The sequence below is a fragment of the Haliotis cracherodii genome, unplaced genomic scaffold (genome assembly GCF_022045235.1).
Source record: "Haliotis cracherodii isolate W230 unplaced genomic scaffold, xgHalCrac1.p SCAF_6, whole genome shotgun sequence".
NCBI classification, from domain to species: Eukaryota; Metazoa; Mollusca; class Gastropoda; order Lepetellida; family Haliotidae; genus Haliotis; species Haliotis cracherodii.
The window spans coordinates 25,203,519-25,211,513 of record NW_027266319.1 but is presented as its reverse complement, the minus strand read 5'-3'; the positions used below and the strand labels follow the sequence as shown (position 1 = coordinate 25,211,513).

The window sequence follows — 7,995 nt, the reverse complement described above, 5'->3', positions numbered from 1 at the left end:
AAAGGCAAGGCTGGGCAGCCAAATCTCCAGATGTGTCACTGATTGAACACCTTTTGGATGTTCTGGGACGAAGGGTTCGCAAACGACTTCAGCCTTGCCAGAATTTGCAACAGAAAGGGCACACCTTACAAGAAGAATGGCCAAGGAGACCGCGCTTGATATCCAATATTCCCAAAGGAACTCTTGCCTGCATCAATGCTCACGGGTCATGGACCAGATATTGACTTTACAATGAAGATTGAATCCCACAAAGTAATTTCTTTACACGTCATTTCTCAATACTTTTGTGTTTTTCCTTAACTATATTTTCTAGTATATTTGAGTGACAACTTCATTGTTCTTTAACTCGAACCACTGTTTTCAGTTGGCCGTGATGTGCAGTGTTACTTGATAATGTGTAGTGACATACGGTGTATGTCTGTATTATTGTAATAGCGACAAGCGTCAGAAATACGGATCATCACTGACCCGTGAAGATCTGGGTTAGAATACGTCTTCAGCAACCCATGCTTGTCGCAAAAGGCGACTATGCTTGTCGTAAGTGGCGACTAACGGGATGGGGTGGTCACGCTCGCTGCCTTGGTTGATACATGCCGTCATTGCATGGATCGATGCTCATGATATCAAGCACAGGATTTACAGACCACCGTCATATAGCTGTGATATTGCTGAGCGCGGCGTTAAACAACAAACAAACAAACAAAACAAACAACGTATCTTTACTGTGGTAATCTGTCATGTTTTTTTCAGTCAGGGATGTAATTTCAAATTTATTCATTATCAGATCGACCAGGTCGTCTGCTATGGTTATCATCTTTGTAAAGCCATTCAAAATCAGAGCAGCGATCTGGCTAGAAATCGCATTTTCATCACAAGGGACACAACTCTGGGTGGTGCCACGATCGAGCCAAGAAAAGTAGGCTCGTAATGGCAAGGGTAGAAACTAGGCTTTGACATAGGCTAATGGATACCCCTGCCTCGGGAAGACGGGACATGGTGCAGACATACCTAAAAAGACAATTTGGACGAATCGGATTGGAACCCACGGGTTTCTGGAGGCGCCTCAGATGACTTGGCCACCCATGCCACCCCCCCCCCCCCCCTCTCCCGCGGATGATTAGGGAAAACAGAACACTGATTATGAAAAACATCAATACTTTATTCTTCATAAGTTGATTTCTTTGTCAATAAAACTATCACAGACACAATGTCTAAAACAATGAAAGTAGGATGTCATAGCGAGACAAGGGAAAGGAAATAGTCATCCAAATAAATAATAATTATGCATGTCATTTTCATAATTAAACAATTAAACTTAACACGCCAGGCCTAAAACCAGAAATTGTGACATGAAAATATCACAATGCACATATCGTTACGAATATCGATAAATTTATGTTTTGCCATCACATAACGATAAACAAATTGGCATCATTTGGATGTTTGGATTTCACATAAAACTTTGTTCATTTCAATCATATTTCATATTTTCAACATATGAACTGAAGCTTTCACTTCATTCAACAATAATGATTGGGACATATATCTTAACATTGAAGTTTAAGAACCAACTGAATCATTCAACTCCTGATGACATCGTGAATGAAACATCACAGCTATATATACAGCGATATTAATTCACCGACCTGGTAGAAAGATACAGGAGCGATTGATGCCATCACAATCACACTGACCGCCTCCGTGGTGCAGTGTATAGAGCTTCTGTCCGAGAGAGTGGTCGGTGTTTCGACCCCCGGCCACGTCACACCAAGAGACGGTAAAAGATTGTTCTTGTTATTACTCGTCCTAGTGCTGGGCATTAAGGGGCTAAAACAAGGACCGGTCGCCTCGGAATGCAATACGGAGTCTGTTGACAATTCCTTAAAGGGGAAGTGTACACGCAAAAATCACTTTCTTTCTTTTTCTAAACAAAACGCAATTTTAGAATTAGTTAGTATCTGTGTTTGAAAATATACACTCATTTTTTTTCACAGTGAAAGTAGGAAGCTCACAATAGTGTGAAAGTGATATGCCGTTATGAGGCCTTCGTTTTACGAGCGAAATAGGCCTGAATTATCCCCCTTAGATTATGACGTAATTGGTGCCAATTCAACTGGGTCCCTGTCTATTATCAATTGGCACCAATGACGTCATATTGCAAGGGGCATAAGCCATGGTGTTTTTGTTATGGAAATAGAACACTTGGTAAATGTGAAAAATATAAATCGTTTTAGTGCAATAAATATGTTAATTAAATATGATGTTTTTATATTTTTGTCTATGATACTTCTATGTTAACACTTTTAATGTGGAAAAAGTACAAGAAAAAATGGTTCATTTCCGTGTGAACTTGCCCTTTAACCGTCGCTTGCACTGTAGCTCTGAGTATTTCATCCGATTACATCAAGAGTTAAACACTCAATTAGGGCTGTGCTGTCTCTATCATCAGCCCGAATTGAGTATGTATATCAGCAGTTCTTGTCCGTTCCATATCTATGATGTCGTCAGAACATATTATACATAATTTAGCACTAAAATGCTAATTTCAATTAATTAACATGTGTAACATTTGTTAATAAACTTTAGGACACACATATAACAAGGGAATAATAACACTTGAATCAACAAACACATATACGTTAGTGTGGTATATCTACACACGGCAACAGAAACAGATTAAAAAACACTTTTTTACATTTTCATTCGGTATTATGTTCATGTCCTCTTCAAATCATCTTCCCGAGGCAAGAGAGTTAACTAAAAGTCCAGTTTCCACCCTTGCCGAACTAGGCTGGAATTATTGGGCTCGATCGTAGCGCCACCAGTGGCTATTACCAGTTATGTCCCCTCTAAGTCTCTTCTATGGACCAATCAGATTCCACCTCTCGTATAACTTGCGTTTGCTTCACACAAAATGGTGGCGCCCGGTCAGGACGATCTGATCGATAATCAAGATAAAAAAACAACGGATCTTACATAGCGAAATGCATCAAAATACGTGATCACCTTGATTTAAAAACATGAAAAGATTTGGAACTGCTGACAACGAGTTGGCGGTGCACATGTTTTGCAAATCCTGCAATCGATCGACATCTGCACGACAGTTTACAAACCGGATTTCGATTTCGTTGCCCGATTTTGATTGGACCACGCATAGACCTGTTAGTACAGCCAAAATGTAACTCCATAATACCAGCTTAGTTCGGCAAGGGTGGAAACTGGACTTTTATTGTCAGTTAACTCTCTTGCCTCGGGAAGATGTCTTCAAATAGGTTCACACTGTTAAGCGCGTGAGGAGAGTATGTAAGCCCTGAATATCGGCTTCTTGTCTCTACTCCACAAAATAATCTCAGTGTTTATGACCCTACATTAAAATAACTAGTTCAAGCAGCAATAGCCATAAATGAATATCTTCTGACGGTTGTAAGAATATTGTATAAGACATAACAAATCGCAGACATAAGACCAAGTGCATTTTCATAATCACAAGAAATTCCTGCAGTCCATTGTAGATTCCGACTTTAGCATAAGCATGTGTTTATAAATCACTATCAAATAGTAATGGGACTAGGTGTTCGCAAAAAGGTGAACATATCCTGCCACACCAGTGACACCTGTCACAAATGCATGCAAGGGCAAGTCAAGTGTTCATCTAATGAAACCACAGGAACATATGGTGCACGTCAACATAGGGATGTATCGGACATAATTTTGGTCACTGATGCGTCAAATTTGGAAATGTGCTTTAACGACAAGGATAATGACAGCTCTAAAACTAAGATCCTCTTGTGGAACGCATGCCGTGAACCTTCTTTAAGAACATAAACAGTCGCAGTTATAGAACTGAGATCTGTATGTGGGGCTAGGGCCCGTGTCTTGGTTACAAACAGAAATAATGGCAACTGTAAAATCTTGTGGAAAAGACACATAAGTACGCCTGCACTAGGCAATTAGCAGGACGGCCTCAGCGCTTCCACTGCCCACCCTTGGGTCCGTTCCTCAAAGCCATCGCAGCGCTAAGGTTATCCTAGTAGTAACATCTATACTTTAACATAGACTTACGATTGTCGTTGCGCTACGACCGCTTTGTGGAACTGGGCTCCAACACTCACTGTGGCGAGTCGCAGTACTAGGACAGATCTAACGAGCGTCACCTATTGGGTGACTGCATGCGATTGTGCAGGTAGGTGCCTTAACCAACACTCGTGGTATAACTAACCGGAATTAGATCATTATACTTACAAATACTATTATATACAGGGTACACACACTAAAGAACTGCAGCCGCATCACCGTGTGGATTCCATACTATTCATTTATAATTTATAAGAAAGTTCTGCAGAGATAGAGTAAAACAAGTATTCACGATATCGTTTCAGGATCTAAATTTTGGACAACTTCTGTGGGACAATATTTGTCTTGATGTTTATGCCAATCGTCTTTTTTCGGGCAAACGAAATTCTAGAAAGAATATCAAACACAAACTATCTACCTGACTAAAACGCTGGTTTGAAGCCGATGGCACGTGGATAACATTGTAAAAGTTTGGATATCACCACAACTCACAATTTATGCTTGATAAAGATCGAAACAGCCTAACAAATACAGATTTGTGCGATTTGTGTTTTTTCTCTCGTTTGTCCAGCAGTTAAAATATGGACACCCGTAAGCTTAACGACACATGGACTAAATTTTGATAATATTGTGACAGCAAGCAATTCCTATAAATGGTAGCCTTTCATTTGTACTGTTATTGTGTAATTAGACTTAGAGTACATTATCCATATAATAATCTATACTTTGCTTAATGCAGCATTTAAAATTTATACTCTCAAACAGATCAAGTCTTTCCAAAAACTGTGAAAGTAAAAAATCTATGATTATTATGATTATGTCGCGATTTTGAGGTGAAGTTAAAAATGAAAAAAAAAGGAATTAGGTTAAATGATAAAACGCGGTGTAAAATGATTCAAAATATTTTTAATGAACTAAACTCAATATTACTCCCCTCAAAGTAGGTTTTAATATTTTAATCATGTACATAATGAAGTTTGGATATGACTACCAAACTTTAACATCACGTAAGTTCGCAATGTCTGAGTTTAATTGGAGCAATACGGCATCTGGTTCAGAATTTGATAACCCTGTCATTTTAACAGAATGAAATCCCCACGGTTGCGCCTACTTTGCATCCTCGATCTTCCAGGGTATTATATTCCCATTCTTAAATATTATATACCATAGACCCATTCGTACTCAAAGCGGCTATTTTGGCATAATGTCATTTGAACCGGGCTTGAAACGGAGCTATGGTTGCGAATGGGTCCAAGGTATGAATACTAACTGAATTGAAATATAATACATTGGAGGAGCAAGCATACCTACTTTGTAGATATAATTAAAACACGATGGCAAACAGTGATTTTAGCTGCTTCGGGGGCCTCAATACAGCACGAGCGATATCTACATGAAATCCACACCGTTCTTATGCTTGATTGACAAGTGACACACAGAGGACATAAGCGACAACCTAGAAATGGATTTTACTGTTAGAGCAAGCAGTTTCATTATAAAGCATTATCTACCTGATAGGAAATCACATCAAGTTATATACAATGTTTTTAAAAATAAATAATCATTGTGCATGAAGCAAAATAAATACGGTTGCATAATTATGTACAGCTTCAATATTCAATATTTTCCAAATATCATTGAAACATATGACACATATCAATCGTGATGTTTTGTGAAATATACATGTACATATTTATTGTCATTTTCTAAAGTATACATGTGAAGAAGATTCATAAACAAAAGAATATGACGAAACATTTTATTGGAATATGCAGGCTAAATATATACGAGTACATTCAAGAATTAAACATGAACTATCATATAATCAAACAAGACTGTGACGTCATGATACATCATGATAAGCAGTAGCATTTAGGCTATCACATATGCATTTGAGCCGTCAACCAAAACATCGGTTCGAGTTGATATTCCTCATCATTTAACACGGGAGTATGAACTAATACTCCCTGATTGGAAAAAAATACTCGCCATGTGGTTTAATTATTATAAAATAATAATTCAAAATGTGGTTTTGAAAGAAATTTGTTCGAAATGTGATCAATATACATTTATATATATATACATTTTAACTAACACAACGGCAAGACATCGATTTGTATATAATATCGATCACAGCGATTTCAAGCAAACGTTATAGGCACGCGTATAAGTACCGTGAAATCTACATGGTAAATGACCCGTTAGTCAGTTGTACATAACATAGTGATAGTGAAATAGACAAGAACAGTTGTAAATATCAATCACTAAGGGAGACGTCAAAGCATGGATTTTAAATACCATCTTTGTAAAATGATATGTTTAGATATGAGACGTGTGTGGTGTTATTAACAATAAATAGCAGTAATAGATCCAGATTTGAAATAAACATGAAAATATCTATGTACATACATGTTCATGTCTCGGTTGTCTGAGACAGGAGTGACGCTATTCTGAAATGTACACGTGGTCTATGCACTAATATATGCACATGAAGCTGAAAGACACTGACAGACTGTGTGGATTGGGACAAATGACGTCATCGCTGATATGGCAAAGATCTGTGGAAGCATCATATCTGGAAAAAATGAAATATGATTAAAATACTTTTTTTTTAATTTATGCTGAAGTAATGACTGTCTTGTTTAATTGAGGATCGCCCTGATTACGTTTCTAGGTCTGTCAGTACCATATTCGTGCTCGTGGGTTACACCAAAGTGGTAAACGTCTGAGACCTGCATCACTTTTGCCACACACCGTGATATAATTGGTTTGGTGTATACTATTAAAAAATGTCGTTAAAATCACACTCACTCTTATATACGGCAACGTTAACTAGGTCAACTGATAATCTTTTAATGTGAGACACGGGGTCAAAGTGAACCGTCACCGCTCGTATCTTTCCGTAACCTACGAGAAGGCTTGTACCGGAATGACACGAGTTGGTTACGCCACCAAAGTGTCATTAACTGTGAAAGAGCTTGGATGCGAAATAAAAAGGGAGGTAACTGCTTCTCGTTTAATTTATACGTACGTGATAACGTTCAGCTAACACGCATTGAACTATGATCTAAAAACGATTTTTTTTCAGTGTCAATGTTTTAAACCATATGTTCTCAATACAAAATTTACAAATAAGTCACAGTTAAGGAAATAATCTTTGTACATTGAGTTTACATTTAACATAGCATCAGCAATATTTCAGCGTTGTTGATACAGACGTGTTGAGGGACGACATCTGTGACGTACATGTAGCATTTTTGTTTTCGTTTAGTTGAGTTGACCGCCAGATTGAAGTATAATATCATGTCGTTGAGTAAAGGTCAACGAGAACAACGTTGTAGAAGCTGACCGCTTTGATCATGACCACAATATGGCACACCGGGGATCATAAAAGCAGCGAAACTTAGATCAGCGGATCCTGTGTGCTAAATAAAATGCGAAAAACCCTTTCCATAATCAAAAGAAATCTGCATAAGAGTCCACTGTATAATTCCGACTGTATCACAAGCATGTGTTTATGAATCACTATCAGGTAGTGGTAATACCAGGTGTCCGGGAAATCATGAGCCTTTCCTGTCCAACCGGCGGTACCCGTCACAAACACATGCAACGACAAGTCAAGTGTTCACGTGACAACAACACGGAAACATATGGTACAGGATAAAATAAGAAATTGCTACTTTGCAACAGACATAATTTTGTCACTGATGCATCAAATTCGGAAATGTCTCCCACGTGTCTACCATATATAACCGCATGATTTGTTTGTTTGTTGTTTAACGCTGCACTCAGCAATATTCCAGCTATATGACGGAGGTCTGTAAATAATCGAGTCTGGACCAGACAATCCAGTGATTGACATCATGAGCATCGATCCACGCAATTGGGATGCGATGACATGCATCAACCAAGTCAGCGAGC

General features: G+C 38.3%; 1 protein-coding gene across 6 annotated transcripts in view; it reads right to left on the bottom strand.

Annotated features, from left to right (window-relative positions):
* Positions 1 to 1,172: 1,172 nt before the first annotated feature.
* The window catches only part of LOC139445984 (atrial natriuretic peptide receptor 1-like), a 498,295-nt gene continuing 491,472 nt past the window's right edge, over positions 1,173 to 7,995 (bottom strand). For all 6 annotated transcript variants that reach the window (XM_071227240.1, XM_071227241.1, XM_071227242.1 and 3 more), the window contains one exon: positions 1,173 to 6,649. The gene's annotated coding sequence lies outside the window, so the exon portion shown is untranslated. The remainder of the gene's footprint in view (positions 6,650 to 7,995) is intronic.